A 17,755-nucleotide genomic window follows, 5' to 3' on the forward strand; every position below is an offset into this window, starting at 1 on the left:
CATTTTATAAGAGATGATATGCAATCAAAATAGTGTCTGTTTTTAATGGTAGTTGATCATTAAACAAATGTTGAATTTAAGTGGAAATGTTTACATATTTCAAATTCTTATAATAGGTTCATTTTGTAGACCTTGAGACTGTATGCAAATTTTCCATGATAAACAAGGATGGAGGAGAATCGGCTTATTTGAGATGTTCTGCAAAAGTTGACTCATAAGAATTCTCGCCGTCTTTGTTGAGCAAGTGCTCACGAAAGCGTGTCTTAAATGGCTTCCCTGTACGCCCTACATAAAAACTGAGACGTGCAGTACAGTGTATACAGTGTATGCAGTACAGTGTATACAGTGTATATTATTATATACTTAAGACTTGAGAAATTTCTCGGAGGTTTCTCAACAGAGAGAAACTTTGTGGCATTATTGGTGGTAAAGTGCACGGCGATGTCATATTTTTAAATAAGTTATTTATGCCACATGAAACGTCACCTAGAAATGGAACTGCAGCCTATTTCTTAACAGTAAGACCATTTTTACTGAGTGTAGAGGAATTTGTGTTCTTCTTGGTTTTATTGTTTAAAGTCTTGTACAGAGTTTGCTTGGTTTTTTTTAATGACTGGTGTGTGCTTTCAATTATTTAGTGCTGTGCAAATAGCAGAAGAGGTTAGGAGTAGCTCAATAATACTAACGCTGACAGCATGAAAGAATTCCAGTTTATGCTTAAAACGGTCACAAGAACAGGCATGAATAACATCTGTTGTGGTTGGTTTCCTGTGTATATGAAAGTTAATTTTGTCGTCTACTAAGTATAGTTTTACTGTGAAATTCGAAGAATAAGTGTCTTAACTTCATATGGCAAACTGAAAAACCGCTCACTGTGCAAAGCTACTGAAAACAGGCAGCCACTTCTGTGTTAGTTAATCTGAAAAGTAACTGTCGATGGCTGATTCAGAACAGAATATGTTCTTCAATAACTTTACAGACACTGCACATCGTGTAAGTAACTTCCTAAGAGTCATTAATAAACGTAAATATTGGAGTCACAAATCGGTCAGTCCTGAATGAATCCAATACAACGGCCGACTCATACAGTGTCGTATTTGTGTCGCTCCTACCGGAAACAAAGGCTGATTGTGGACGCCGTGCCTCGTATAAGTGATCGACCCGCCACCACCCACAACATTCGCGTTTGTTTCTGGGGCACTGCTCGCCCGAAACACAAAGTTGACTGGGGAAACTCGGACTTGTTGTTAAAACAAAACAAAAATGAATTATAAAGGATTTTTTCTCATTTGTGTTTGTCTCATCACTCAGCAACACTTTAAGATTCATTATCCTAGTATTTGTGGTTTGAATTTAGGTTTTTAATGAGGAATGAAGTACTGTATGTAGGAAGTACGAACCCTGTGGACCCAGCGATGTACAGCAAGGATATTTTCAAGGTTTTAGCTTTCCTTTCAGCGCGTATCTCTTTCGTTCTTTGACAATAGGTTCTTTTACGTAGTCAGACAGAGTTGTTACAGTCTTCATGGGTTTTTCCTGCCAGACTAAGTATCTATTCAGGAACTTTCCAATATTTTTTCTGTTGTATCAAGCTGTGTTATTCCTGCTTTCTCCACGTCCGATTTTACTGCCTCGATCCATTTTATTGTTTCAGACTTTTGCATTTCTGCAAGTTTCGAAGGATTCCATCACAACCTACCAGTCAGTCTCGTTTGTTTCATTCTTTTGAGAACTCGACATAATTTTAGTCTACATCTTCTCGTGTCTGAATACGTGTTGCTATACTTCCAGTTTCAGTATGTACTTACATCAGTTCCTTCGTTATTTTTTCTTTGTGTCAAACATCTTCCCACAAACACGTCATAAATCTTACGACCTGATGTTTTGTGTACAGTCATACCGCACCATTAATTGATTACACCCGTCAATATGGACTAATCATTTTGCAGGTCTAGCGGTTCTAGGCGCTCAGTCCGGAACCGCGCGACTGCTACGGTCGCAGGTTCGAATCCTGCCTCGGGCATGGATGTGTGTGATGTCCTTAGGTTAGTTAGGTTCAAGTAGTTCTCAGTTCTAGGGGACTGATGACCACAGATGTTAAGTCCCATAGTGCCCAGAGCCATTTGAACCATTTTTTCATTTTGCATTCACGCGTCCACACTTCAACATTTCATATGCTGTCTGGGCGAAACTAAACAGTAACGGCTTGCCCTTGCCACATTTACATGGATATACTAACCAACCTAAAAACATACGAGTTGTAATGGCTATAATTATTAGACTGTAAATGCTGATGTAATGTTGTTCAGTACACCGTCCTCAGTCAAAAAAAAAAAATGGTTCAAATGGTTCTCAGCACTATGGGGCTTAACTTCTGAGGTCATCAGTCCCCTAGAACTTAGAACTACTTAAACCTAACTAACCTAAGGACATGACACACATCCATGCCCGAGGCAGGATTCGAACCTGCGACCGTAGAGGTCGCGCAGTTCCAGACTGAAGCGCCTAGAACCGCACGGCCACTCCGGCCGGCGACCTCAGTCAGTAATATAAATGTTACACCTTACGTAGACTACTAGTTTTGGCAATTTAATTTGGCATCTTCAGATATGAAAAAGTATTACAATTTTTCTTAAAAATATGTAAAGAATCTAATACTCGTTGTTCTTAATAATGACACTTTTTTTTCAATTATGCGTATTGCTTACCACCTACATACATCAACCATTGTGCCACTCTATGTATTGAATTTCCGTCCAGTCATAAACATATTTGACAGAAATTGTAATATAGGTACGCCGGCCGGTGTGGCCGAGCGGTTCTAGGCGCTTCAGTCTGGAACCGCGCAACCGCTACGGTCGCAGGTTCTAATCCTGCCTGGAGCATGGATGTGTGTGATGTCCTTAGGTTAGTTAGGTTTAAGTAGTTCTAAGTTCTAGGGGACTGATGACCTCAGAAGTTAAGTCCCATAGTGCTCAGAGCCATTTGAACCATTTTGTAATATAGGTACAAACAATTATGGAAAATTCAAGGTCAAGATTATAAATAGAACATGCCGGTATTGCATGCTGTGTATGTATTGATAATTGTCAGTACACTGCCAGACAATTGTCCAACGGACTGTATGTTACTACAGGGTACCACCAGATCGCAGCAGTTTTTATATTATAACTTAGGAACATAATACATACATACATTTCGTACAGGTACGAGATGTACAAAGATGACGTTAATCTACAATCAAAAAAATAAAGTAATTTCAGTTATGTTTCTTATATAGAAAGATATTCCTAAGACTATCAATTAGCTGCCACAGGCCTGCAGTTTAAGAGCGTTGTACATATCATCTAAATTAATCAGAAAATATACCAGAACAACAAAAAACATTTCAAAAAATTGTACTATTAAATCCAAGAAATAAGGTGGACTAAACTGGTCTCAGCAAGGAGCTTCTCAAGAGGCGGTTTGCGTCAGTCGTTGACGCAATCTGAAGATTGTAACTTAAATGGCCGAGACTAGTAGTCTATATATGTATACGATCTGGTCAAATAAAACTTATCTGGTAAGAAGATTACATTTTTCTAATTCAGAGATCGCTCTCCTCCTGATAGTGTTAGGAAATCATAATTTTTCAGTTTCTTTGCTTATTCGTTATCTATGAGTTTCTTGTTCAGCCTAATTGGACCTAGAATTACACTGATTAGTATCTTTTTTATCTTTTGGATTCCTTCACTGTCTTTGTTTCTGCTTCAAATGAGTATTTCAGGCCCACACAAACACTATGATTCGTGACTGCCTAGTGTCCGTTTCGTGTACTTTTGACATATTTTTTTGTTGTAGATACCTTTCTTTAAGTCTAAAATCTGTTTCCATTTTGTGACAACGCATTTCGTAACCTGTCTTTTCCATAAGTTTCGTTAACAAAGTCCCCTAAATATTTCAACCGAGAAACACTGTCGAATTTCCCGTATTTACTTTGTAGGATAACGCGTATGCTGTTAGCTGGGACAGAAACCGTGTTGGCAGGCCTGAGAGTGCCGAGACGAGGTGGGATAAATACCGGCAGTGGTCGGGGATCCACATACAAGCGTAATCAGGGCACTGAATTGCATGTATTCACACTTTAATCTAAGTTGCATTAATAAAACTATAGAAGTTTCAGTAGCACTATAAATTAATAATATTACACAATGTTTAATAAATCAATAACTCTTCAACGCTTCGAGTGATCTTCACAATAGAGGTCTTGAAAAGCTGAGAACACCAAGATTACACTGGTGAAAGTTATTCTTCTGTATTTATTTTATTTGCTGAATTGCACCATATTTCATTGAGTTTTAACAATGCAAATTAGGCAGAACGTCGTACATTTCGCACTTAAAGAGAACGTGAACGCGGCACGACATTCCTTGAACCTTTCCCTGTGTATGCATGTGTCATGTGTGTACTTTCTTACGTGATTCCTTGTTAATAATTATGTTAATTATAACAAGGACGCAGGGCACTTGAAATTTGTACTTTGAGGGAAACATCTGATACCACGCGCGAATAGAGCGCAGAGAGACGCTTCTATTGAGCTCGCACGCCAACTTTATTGCCAGTCGTATTTTAACGACCTTCTCTAAGTCATTAACGTTGAGGGCATGTGCGAAAACTTGTTCTTAAATTATTTGTGTGAGTGTAAGAGATCTTATGGACACCTGCAGTCAGACACAATTGTTTGAGCGTAATATATATTGTGAAACTTCCTGACAGATTAAAACTATATACCGGACCAGGAAGGCAATCTGGGACCTTTAAGTTGGCCAGTGCTCTACCAGAATGATTCACGGGCTTCTCTTGCAAGAATGTTAGTCCCACAAGCTTCGCAGGATAATTTCTGTGAAATCTGGAACGTAAGAGATGAAACACAGGCGGAAGTAAAGCTGAGAGGACGGGTCGTGACTCGTGCTCGGGAAGCTGTGCTGACTCGGTAGAGTGAAGCACTCGAAGATCAACCTCTTTGAGGTGTCATGTGACATCTCCCCAGACCAAATGACTAGAATAATAATGAAGAAAATGAAGAAAAAAAGGTGGGTCACATGGTGGAACACTTTGCACCGCAAGTCAAAGGTCCAAGTTCGAATCCCAGTGTGGCACACAGTTTTAATCTTCTAGGACGTTTCATATCAGCGCACATTGCGCTACATAGTGAAAACTTATTCTGCATGTTGTAGCTGTGAACTGCATACAGTTTAAATGTTTGGCCATTTTATATATTCTATGATCGTTGCAAAATTTGGCGGGCATAGCTAGAGCTTGTGGGGGCATGTGACTGGCCACTCCTGTTAATTGTGTCCCAGGCGCTCATTTGGTTAATTTGAGGGTTGGAGAGTTATAGGTTCTGCGTGGCAAGTTGTCTCGTGAATGCTTTAACATTCGTCCGAAGTTAGGAGGATTCTGGACTGATTTGAACTTGTCTCTAGTGAGTCAGTCAGTGCTTAAATCGCGCATGTATAGCTGTGTGCAACCTTAAATAACGAGCTATTTCGGTTGCATTTTAGGATCATTAGAATATACGCATGATTACTTGTATTTAGATGAGTTAATAGCTATATTAAAGTTCAATTAACACTGAAGTCGTGAGTGTTTTGTGAACTGTTTAGCAGAATGGGTATGGGTATTTCGCGAAACGCAGACAGTTGATTTTTAGGGTTCCGTACGTGAATTGCTAAACAGAGACTCTTTATAGGATCGCTTTGTTGTCGGTCTGTATGTTTGTTCAAGAGTTGAGAACCCTTTTTCTCAGGTACTGGCAGATGTATCCACTTTAAATCAATGTCCCATACTAAGGTCTACGGTCCTTTGGCGATGCAAAAACATTAAGCTATGAGACCTAAGTCAACGCAGTCAGAATATAGGATATTTATGTCATATTTTTATACTATCAAAGCTCACTCATCAAAACCTATAGGGTAGCCTACTTCCCCTCCATCTAGAATCACGAATTTTGGCAAGAACCAAGGTTTCACAGAACAAGTAAAGAAAAAATTCCGAAAATTGTGAGTCTGTAATTATATCAAAAGAAAAAGTAATTTTTTGTCATTTGGTATCCATCTGTGTGTCTGACTGAATGTCCATCTGTTAAGACCCCCTTTGTCAGCAACGGGTTGACTAATCAAGTTGAAATTTATGTGATATACTGACATCCATGGTCCCTTAGTGCTGTAAAAAAGCTTAAGATTGTAAGTTATCTTCTGGGGCAGTTTTGTGGTCATTAAACCGCTCATTTGTTATACTTGGGTTTCGGTGAAGAACTTGCACCGTATTTTACGGACTATAAGACGCTATGGACTTAAATACGCTCCTTAATTTTTATGTAATTTTTCAAAATATTAAATTTTTACCATTTCATTATATGACTGCAAAGTCAGACTAAAAAAAATTCTTAGTTTATGACACCGAATTGGCCTTTAAAATGGCTGAAATAGTCATCTCAGCCCTCTTCTTCGTCTTCGTCGTCACCGTTGTCCTCTTCATATATAAGGTGGTCTTCACTGCCATTGAGAGCAATACGTATGCCGCACTTCTTGAAAGGTTTAACAATAATATTTTCTCTCACTCCACACCACGACTGTTTTATCCACTGACACATTTGTTTGATTGTTGTTGGTGTGGTCTTCAGTCCAGAGACTGGTTTGATGCAGTTGCTACTCTATCCTGTGCAAGCTTCTTCATCTCCCAGTACCTACTGCAACCTACATCGTTCTGAATCTGCTTAGTGTATTCATCTCCTGGTCTCCCTCTATGATTTTTACCCTCCACGCTGCCATACAATACTAAATTGGTGGTCCCTTGATGCCTCAGAACATGTCCTACCAACTGATCCCTTCTTCTAGTCAAGTTGTGTCACAAATTTCTCTTATCTCCAATTCTGGTCAATACCTTCTCATTAGTTACGTGATCTACCCATCTAATCCACAGCATTCTTCTGTAGCACCACATTTCGAAGCTTCTATTCTCTTCGTGTCCAAACTATTTATCGTCATGTTTCACTTCCATACGTGGCTACACTCAGTACAAATGCTTTCAGAAATGACTACCTAACACTTAAATCTATACTCGATGTTAACAAATTTCTCTTCTTCAGAAACGCTTTCCTCGCCATTGCCAGTCTACATTTTACATTCTCTCTACTTCGACCATCATCAGTTATTTTGCTCCCGAAATAGCAAAACTCCTTTACCCCTTTAAGTGTCTCATTTCCTAATCTAATTCCCGCAGCATCACCCGATTTCATTCGACTACATTCCATTATCTTCGTTTTGCTTTTGTTGATGTTCATCTTATATCCTCCTTTCAAGACACTGTCCATTCCGTTCAGCTGCTCTTGCAGGTCCTTTGCTGTCTCTGACAGAATTACAATGTCATCGGCGAACCTCAAAGTTTTTATTTCTTCTCCATGGATTTGAATACATACTCCGAATTTTTCTTTTGTTTCCTTTACTGCTTGCTCAATATATAGATTGAATAACGTCGGGGAGAGGCTACAAGCATGTCTCACTCCCTTCCCAACCACTGCCTCCCTTTCGTGTCACTCGACTCTTATAACTGCCGTCTGGTTTATGTACAAATTGTAAATAGCCTTGCGCTCCCTGTATTTTACTCCTGCCACCTTCAGAATTTGAAAGAGAGTATTCCTGTCAACATTGTCAAAAGCTTTCTCTAAGTCTACTAATGCTAGAAACGTAGGTTTGCCTTCCCTTAATCTATCTTCTAAGATAAGTCGTAGGGTCAGTATTGCCTCACGTGTTCCAGTATTCTTACGGAATCCAAACTGATCTTCCCCGAGTTCGTCTCCTACTAGTTTTTCCATTCGTCTGTAAAGAATTCGCGATAATATTTTGCAACCGTGACTAATTAAACTGTCACATCTGTCAACACCTGCTTTCTTTGGGATTAGAATTATTATATTCTTCTTGAAGTCTGAGGGTATTTCACCTCTGTCATACATCTTGCTCACCAGATGGTAGAGTTTTGTCAGGACTGGCTCTCCCAAGGCTCACAGTAGTTCTAATGTTTTCTACTCCCGGGGCCTAGTTTCGACTTAGGTCTTTCAGTGCTGTGTCAAACTCTTCACTCAGTATCATATCTCCCATTTCATATTAATCTACATCCACTTTCATTTCCGTAATATTGTCCTCAAGTACATTGCCCTTGTATAGACTCTCTATATACTCCTTCCACCTTTCTACTTTCCCTTCTTTACTTAGAACTGGGTTTGCATCTGAGTTCTTGATATTCATACAAGTGGGTTCTCTTTACTCCAAAGGTCTCTTTAATTTTCCTGTAGGCAATATCTATCATACCCCTAGTGATATATGCCTCTGCATCCTTACATTTGTTTTCTAGCCATCCCTGCTTAGACATTTTGCACTTCTTGTCGATCTCATTTTTGAGACGTTTGTATTCCTTCTTGCCTGCTTCATTTACTGCATTTTTGTATTTTCTCCTTTCATCAATTAAATTCGATATTTCTTCTTTTACTCAGGGATTTCTCCTAGCCCTCGTGTTTTTACTCACTTGATCCTCTGCTGCCTTTACTTCATCCCTCAAAGATACCCATTCTTCTTCTACTGTATTTCTTTCTCCCATTCCTGTCAATCGTTCCCTTACGCTCTCCCTGAAACACTGTACAACCTCTGGTTTAGTCAGTTTATCAAGGTCCCATCTCGTTAAATTCCCAGCTTTTTGCAGTTTCTTCAGTTTAAATCTACAGTTAATAACCAATGGATTGTGGTCAGAGTCCACATCTGCCCCTGGAAATGTCTACAATTTAAAGCCCGGTTCCTAAATCTCTGCCTTATCATTGTATAATCTATCTGACACCTTCTAGCATGTCCAGGCTTCTTCCATTTATACAACCTCCTTTTAAGATTTTTGAACGAAGTGTTAGATATGATTAAGTTATGTTCTGTGCAAAATTGTACCAGGCGACTTTCTCTTTCATTTCTTACTCCTATTGCATATTCACCTACTATATTTCCTTCTCTTCCTTTTCCTACTGTCGAATTCCAGCCACTCATGACTATTAAATTTTCGCCTCCCTTCACTATCTGAATAATTTCTTTTATGTCATCATACATTTTATTAATCTCTTCTTCATCTGCAGAGCTAGTTGGCATATAAACTTGTACTACTGTAGTAGGTGTGGGCTTCGTGTCTATCTTAGCCACAATAATGCGTTCACTATGCTGTTTGTAGTAGCTTACCCGCACTCCTATTTTTTTATTTAATGTTAAACCTAATCCTGCATTACCCCTATTTGATTTTGTATTTATAACTCTGCATTCACCTGACCAGAAGTCTTGTTCCTCCTGCCACCGAACTTCGCTATTCCCACTATATCTAACTTTAACCTACCCAATGCCCTTATTAAATTTTCTAACCTACCTGCTCGATTAAGGGATTTAACATTCTACGCTCCGATCCGTAGAACGCCAGTTTTCTTTCTCCTGATAATGATGTCCTCTTAAGTAATCCCCCCCTGGAGATCCCAATGGGGGACTATTTTACCTCCGGAATATTTTACCCAAGAGGACGCCATCATCATTTACCCATACAGCAAAGCTGCAAAATTACGGCTGTAGTTTCCCCTTGCTTTCAGTCGTTCGCAGTGCCAGCACAGCAAGGCCGTTTTGGTTAGTGTTACAAGGCCAGATCATTCAATCATCCAGACTATTTCCCCTGCAACTACTGATAAGGCTGCTGCCCCTCTTCAGGAACCACACATTTGTCTGGCCTCTCAACAGATACCCCTCCGTTGTGGTTGCACCTACGGTACGGCTATTTGTATCGCGGAGGCACGCAATCCTCCCCACCAACGGCAAGGTCCATGGTTCATGGTTTGGGGGGGGGGGGGGAGGGTGGTTGATTGTAAGTCGTTTTAAAGCTCTCTTCGACGTGAATTAATGTTGGCTTTCGTCCATCATCCATTTGTTTCGTTCCTCGATGATATACACTTTAAGTTGTTTATTTATCGAGACATCAAGAGGTTGCAACTATGAAGTAAGTTCTCCCGGACTAACAGCAAACTCTGTACTTCCGTGTCTCAAATTCTCTTTCACAATATTTTTCAGATGACTACTTAACTGATCTAGAACAAGAAGAGAACTCTTCTTCAATAAGTGGGTTTTTCCTATTTTTCTTGTGCTTGGGAACTCGGCCATTATATATCCATCAATAGTAGTTATGGTTTAATTGAGATCGTCTAATACCTGCATAAGGTATTTTATTCAAATCATATGCGGCCTAAGCGGAGAAACGACTTCTTTTAATTCTTTTATTTTTCTTTTTTCTAGCTACAATAGCTTTTATATTACTGTCACAACTATTTCTGTATAAGTATTTGCTAAGTGAAAGAACTTTCGTGAAAAGTTCGTCATAACGAATCTAGTGATAAAATATGAAGAATGTCTGGTTAGAAGTGAAAAGTAAGCGGTGGCTTTATGGTTGTGCTTCAGTTACAATAACTAATCTAATCATAAATATAATGGCCATTATTAATTTTAATTGTGGTTTTAAAATTGTTACCAATATTTAATTTAACAGTAACGTAGATAGTATTAAATGCTAATAAAACATGGATCTAATGTAAGAGATTGCTTCAATATCTCAGTCTAATCAGCCAACAAACAATATAAATAAATAAATAAACATCAATATTTTTGCTTCAGAAAAGCATTAACGGTTTTCAGTAGGGTCGACGCTGATAACAATCCGTCATAAGTATTGCCCACATAGGAATGGAGGTATTGTGAATAGGTATACCATTTCTGTCCTGTAGATATGATTTACGTGTGAAATCAACAGGGCAATCAGTGACAGTCATCTTGAGCGGTACACAAAGGGAACGGTCGAAATGAAGTCTATGATGTGTGATTTTGATGCAGATGAGATGTTCGTCACGCTACGCTGACGCCTCATTACATAAGCCCCTGTCATGTGCACTACTAGCAAGTTCAGGGCAGCATCGGGATATTGTTTGTGACTGATTGGCAGGCAGCAGTGAAATCCGACCTTTCAGAGAGCGGCTTAACGAAAATCAAACACGGGAAAGGACTGGGCCATGGTTTTAAGCACAGATCATTCTACATTTGACAAACTTCATTACCATTTCAAAAAACACTATATATACTAAGAAACAATTTCTGAGATCATCAACCAATACATTAAACACAAGTAAGAAAAAAAAAATGGGGAGCAGCAGTCCGGATACCAGCAACAGCTATAAAATGAAACAGGCCCCTTTCTGAGATTATAACTCTTTATAGACGAGATCATAAATTTAGAAATCTCTAATGTCAAATTACGATCAAATGTTATTATTTAAACGACTGAGTTTATATATTTTAACAAAGCGCTAAGCTTAGGAGAAGCATCTTGGCTTCTTCTTTTCCTTATTTTTCCTTAAAATAAACGTTCAGCATGAAGGAACTCTACCCCACTTAACACTGGTCGTAGTTAACAACGGGCTGCCAGATGTTCGGTAGAGATAAATCCCGTAAACACAAAGTTTAGCCATGCAGTGCAGATTATACTCTTTTCCTCTTACAAAATTTCACTGGTAACACCAAACACAATAAACGGAACACAACAGGGCGATGACCTGAGAATGTAACGAATAAATAAAAACAATCTGTTTGCATCTGTGCATAGCACTTAGGAAACGCAGTCATTTGTGGCCAGACAAAGCGCAGCGCCAACAGCCAGCGTCGCTGCAGTCCCTGACATTAAAATAGAGAAGGAGGCGACTGCCACATTGAAGCAAAAAATGAGCAGTTTACAACAGGAGCAGCTTCTCATACCAATTAAAAAAAAAAAAAAAAAAAAAAAAAAAAAAAAAAAGAAGAAGAAAGACTGGCCGAGTTTAAGAACGTGTTACACTGTTAAAACAATGGTACCCTACTGGCATACAATAGCTGGCCGCTTACGCCATTGGAATGAGAAATATAGCAGTTACACGAAACCATTAATGGATTACAAGTACGTAACTTAGCGAGAGGCGACTTCCACAGCGAAGGTGGTGCAGGCTGGCGTGGCGTGTAGAAGCACAGCTGCAAAGGCACTGTGGTTAAGAGTCCCATAAAGCGGCACGCCACACTGTCGATGCTGAAACACACTGCAGGCGTCTAAGTCCGGGCCACCAATGCACGCTCAACACTGCCCCAGTTACATTGGTCAGCGAGGTGGATAAAGCTGAGAAAACAAGTCAAAGTCACTAGCATTCTGGGAATCACAAAATAAGATGACAGAAGAGAAAAATAATTGCAAAAGTGCTGCCGAGCACGGACTAAGAAACCTAAACAGCCATAAATTCGGCTTGTATCGAATTTACAAAGGTACCGGGAGCGAGACGGACAGGGAAATGAGATTCTTATACACCCGGAACAATTACGCTCACTTGCAAATGTTCGATCTACGCTTCCAGACGAGAAGTGGTGGACAGGCAACAAGGGGGCTTATATCTGCCGTCCTGAATCGCTATCGTACGCAACCAGATTGCCACACAAAAAATTAATTCTGGAAGACTTGAGGGCCCCGCGAAGTGGCCGCGCGGCTGGAGGCGCCATGTCACGAATCGAGCGGCCACTCCCGCCGGAGGTTCGAGTCCTCCTTCGGCCATGTGTGTGTGTGTTGTCTTTAGCGTAAGTTAGTTTAAGTTTATGTGTAAGTCTAGGGACTGATGACCTCAGCAGTTTGGTCCCATAGGAATTCACACACATTTGAACATTTGAAGGCTTGAGTCAGCTCCACACTAAGCAAGGGCCTGACCTCAGAAGGCCGTTGTACACAAACTTCACAGTGCCGAAAGGCAGTATGCACCACCAAAAATTCGAGCCACATGATCCCCTTGACACGGAAAGAGGAAGTCGTCGCCGGCCGAAGTGGCCTTGCGGTTCTAGGCGCTACAGTCTGGAACCGGGCGACCGCTACGGTTGCAGGTTCGAATCCTGCCTCGGGCATGGATGTGTGTGATGTCCTTAGGTTAGTTAGGTTTAATTAGTTCTAAGTTCTAGGCGACTGATGACCTCAGAAGTTAAGTCGCATAGTGCTCAGAGCCATTTGAACCATTTTTGAGGAAGTCGTCGCAACCCGAGCACAGCCGGTCCCGGTTCACTACTCGCTGTTGCTACGCCTCGTTTCCTCAATCGCGACCCCAGCACCACTCCCCCCTAGACGAACAGCGCACTCTACACAGTGCGCGCTAACTCATGTGGGTGAGTTGGCAATTGGTAAAAGGAAAGAGAGCTGACGTGGGTCAACTTCTCACACCAAAACTAAAAAGGGATGGCTGCTCCCCCTTTTCTTTAGGTAGAATTAACTAAATTTCCTCGAATTGGCTAACGTGAGCCTGAAACAATCCATCTGAGAAGAGAACCCGCAAAAGAAAATTAACGAGGTCTAAGGGATTGAGGAGCCGATTGTCTAGCATAACTCGCCTCTCCTTTTAGGGTAATTCGCTGTTCTGCAGAAAAACTCGGTCCCGTACTTTACCTTCAAACTCCTTAAAACCACTACTGACAAGTGTAGCTAATTTCTGAGGTATTTTCGGATTAATCTGCCCCGGAAGAAAGTCATTAATAAACAATACATTAGCTGAAGGGGAGTTCACCTGAGACGCAAATATAAGAGACTCACATTGGGACGTATTGATCGCGAAATTGATCCATTTCCCCTGAGAACTTCCATGAAAAATGATCAGTGCGGCCATCAATTTACGACTCAGTTGCTTTTGCAAAGGAGAGCAGTGGAAAGTTCGGATTCGTGATAATATTGTTAAAGGCATTCTCAAATCAAAATCTTTTAAAGACTATGGAATGAAAGCTGTTACATTATCACTTACAAGAGACCTAGGTGGTCCAAAGACGGAAAAGATAGTTATTAACACGTTCCTTATCCTTAGCAATGGTTTTATGAATACCCGAGTGGCCACCATTTCAGTATCGTCAAAGTAGCGGTATAAGGGACCGACAAGTTCCATAGGCAAAAAATCTTAGGCGACTATAAAACACTAGGCATTTGTGCATGCTATACCCAAAGATCTGTTCCCGATCTAACAACCTCTATTCAATCCTGGCAATTCTAGCGTCAAGATCTTGCTTCCCCTTCAAATTTGTAAAGATTTAAGGGCACGCCAACACCACCCCTGTCGCCTAATCCTCAGAAGACACCCCTCCCCACGCCCCTCCCAATCCCTTCCCCTCCAGTCCCACCCCACCGCATCATGTTGAACTCGCCTTCGAACGTGCAGCTTATGGTATACACCACCTGATTAGCGGGGTGCCTTATATACCGGACCTTAAAACGAAAGCTGGAAATACGAATCGTCCTGCGCGTTATTCACCCAGTCTTCCGGGGATGTGCCAGAACCAAACACAGGTCGTGGTTATACGTTTCTAGATGAAACTGCTTGTGATCAAGACAGAACGTAAATTTCTCGACGGCAAAGAGGACTGTCACTGCTTACAAGTGGGTAACAAACTTCCTAGAAGTATAAGCTATGGGACGACACTCCCGAATTTTCTCTTGCAGAAGAATGGCTGTGTTCCACAGGCAGAAGCATCAATTTCGACAAGAAATGCGCGCTCAAAATCGGGAACAGCAAAAACGGGGTGATTACTAAAGGCCTCTTTAATTGCCTCAAAGAATGCCTTTAGCATTTCGTCCCACTGGAAACCAACCGCTATCCTATGGACGCGTGGTTGAGGACATATGAATGTTTGGCTCTGGCCGCGAGTCGTGCATGTATAGCCAAATGGTAAGGCGATCACTCCCGATAAGCTGGAAAGCTTGTCAGGATGACGGTCAGGCACAAATTTTCACTGTCGTCATTCCATTCTACATCTGTTGGTTGTCCATATTCGCAATCGAGAATACATACATCCCTTTCTTTTGGAGGTCATTAAACAGCCCAGGAAACTGATCGAAATGTGAGACAACCACACACAAAAAAATAACCATGCTAATAAACCTACCGACAGATTTCTTATTACTGGGGGCATGTAATCTACGCCATTCACTAATGCGAACTTGATCCATCCTATTACCATCGTCAGAAACTAAATGCCTCCAAAATGATGTCTGCCGACATGCCTACGAAATTTTGGATAGTTTCACGGTCAACCCTGCCTCCCTCAGACGCTCCAGAACCGCATCCAAGTGTTTCTAATGATCAGCGAAGGCCGGTCGGGGTGGCCCAGCGGTTCTAGGCGCTACAGTCTGGAACCGCGCGACCGCTACGGTCTCAGGTTCGAATCCTGCCTCGGGCATGGATGTGTGTGATGTACTTAGGTTAGCTAGGTTTAAGTAGTTCTAAGTTATAGGGGACTGATGACCTCAGAAATTAAGTCCCATAGTGCTCAGAGCCATTTGAACCATTTGATCAGCGAAGGTGGCGTTATAAACCACCACATCGTCAGGTTAGTTATATACACATTTGGACTTCAGATCTCATACGACATAATCTAAAAGGCGGGACAAAACAACTGTAACAGTGGACAAAACAAAGTACTTATTTTTATGCTTTTCGAAGAACTGTGGGTCTACAAATATTTGAGTCCCGGGAAAGCGTTAACAATGGTTCATTCATGTAAAAAATTCTCACAGCAATGATTTATTTGTATATACGTAAAACACTTCCATATAAAAGTCTATAAAAATGTCGTAGTCACTTGTCTTGCAACCATGTACTCTGCTTAAACCGCAGTTCATTACCGAATGTCCTTCACTACATACGCCAACCGTGGAGTTGTCAGCCTCAGAAATACGGCAGTTCGTTTGTGCAGCCTCTTATGCTCCAGGAAAAAGACATCTCGAAGTAAACACATGTGCAGCACTGCCCAAGCACGTAAGTGAGGAATCCAAGACACCCCCATAAACGATCAAAGATAATGGAAATGATCGGAACGTTGAATCATTTCACGTTTAGTAAGCCCTCGTGGTCTCCATATCACTAACAAGTCTGGTATTAAGAGAGCTTTGGAACTACATTGCGCAACAAAATTAAAGGATCACTTTTTCGAAACCCCATAGTTATCTCCCATCGCAAAGGAAAAGTTTCTGTTTTGGCTCAGAGGTGCCTACAACCTCTCTAATTGTGCAAAAGTGTGGCACCTTGCGACGTCACCTTGAGGCCCGGCGACGCTTCAAATAGCAAGGTGTCGCCACATGCGGAGAAAGGGCAACACTGCAGAAGGCCATGTGAGCTGTAAGGGTGGATTAATGATGTCACACTGGCACCAAATTTCACCACAATTCTGCCCAACGTCACCGTGGGCGCGACAGACGATGTGAAGGCTATCACATTCCCTCTTCCCACAGTTCAGCCGCCTTTTTTTACGCCTCCGGCAGATAGCACTGAAATCAGTTCAGAATGGACATGACAAGGCCTGATGCGTGGCAGAAGGGGCGTCAATTAAACCAACCCTTACCTCTGCAAGTTGAACCCCACACAATTTGCGGTCCAAAACGGCGGTGCCAAGCGGGATGAGCAACAGGGCGACGTTCTGGTCAAACCCCATGGGTGCTTGAACTTCACTCTAAGAACTTTTTTTTTTTTGTACGTGGCTGCACGTTCAGAGACCATAAATAGTTACAACTGAAAGAAATTCAGCCCTCGGTCACTATTTTTAACAAATTAACCTGGTTCCGACACTGATAGGAGTGTCTTCCTCAGAATTTAAAACAAAGAATGGTCTATATTCTATAACATGATCACAGTAACGAGCAGCCCTTAGTGGCTCGCCATCACAGTTTTCTTTATCTTAAATATCTTTGTGACTAATGCTCTTTTGGCATATTTATCATTTTATAAATGACACATATGTACTGCCAATCTTTCACGGCGATTCCGTACTTATACTCTATCATACGTTTTTAGTTATAGTTCTATGACCACGTTATAGAAGATAGACCATTCTTTGTTTTAAATTCTGAGGAAGATGCTTCTAGCAGTGTCGAGACCAGGTTAATTTGTTAAAAATAGTGACCGAGGGCTGAATTTCTTTCAATTGTTACTGTGAGAACATTGCAGGGCTGAAATCTCGTGAACGTCATCTCACCCCACTGAAGTGTAGGGTGACAGCAAAATTGTGTTTATGGTGTTTCATCCCTCCTTTCCCGTGCCCTCCCGTGGCGTGCTCACGGGAGATTTCGACATGGAAATATACCGAATAAAACGGCAAAGTGTCCCTCTAATACCACCCAGTTCGGCAGTACCCTCGGTGCCACACTCATGTCTTTCCTCAGCATGTTAAAAATGTGCGTGTCAGAAACTTCGACACCAAAGAGTGGTGGGGCTGCTGTAGCATCTGAGACTTAGGCAGCCTCTTCGATGCCTTTAGGTGAAGTTTGCCTACCTTCAGGCGCTGGACCAACCGCAAGGCTCAATCGATTTCAAAGTTTCTGACAGACACATTTTTAATGCGCTCAACAAAGGTCCATGATTGGTACCGAGGGTATTGTTGAAATGGGTGGTTGTAGACGGACACTCTGCCATTTCATTCACACATACATCGATGCCAAACATCCCCGTGAACATGCCACAGGAGGGTGCGAAAGAGGGGGGACTAACAGGAATAAAAACACTTTTGTGCTTCTGATGACGTTTAAATTTCATCGAATTGTTTTAAACGGTCGCTAACGGTTCCCCCTCTATGGCACAGCAAAAATTGCTGTCACCCTACACTCCAACGGAGTGCGATAACGTTCCGTG

The sequence above is a fragment of the Schistocerca serialis genome, chromosome 5, assembly GCF_023864345.2.
Source record: "Schistocerca serialis cubense isolate TAMUIC-IGC-003099 chromosome 5, iqSchSeri2.2, whole genome shotgun sequence".
Taxonomy (NCBI): domain Eukaryota; kingdom Metazoa; phylum Arthropoda; class Insecta; order Orthoptera; family Acrididae; genus Schistocerca; species Schistocerca serialis.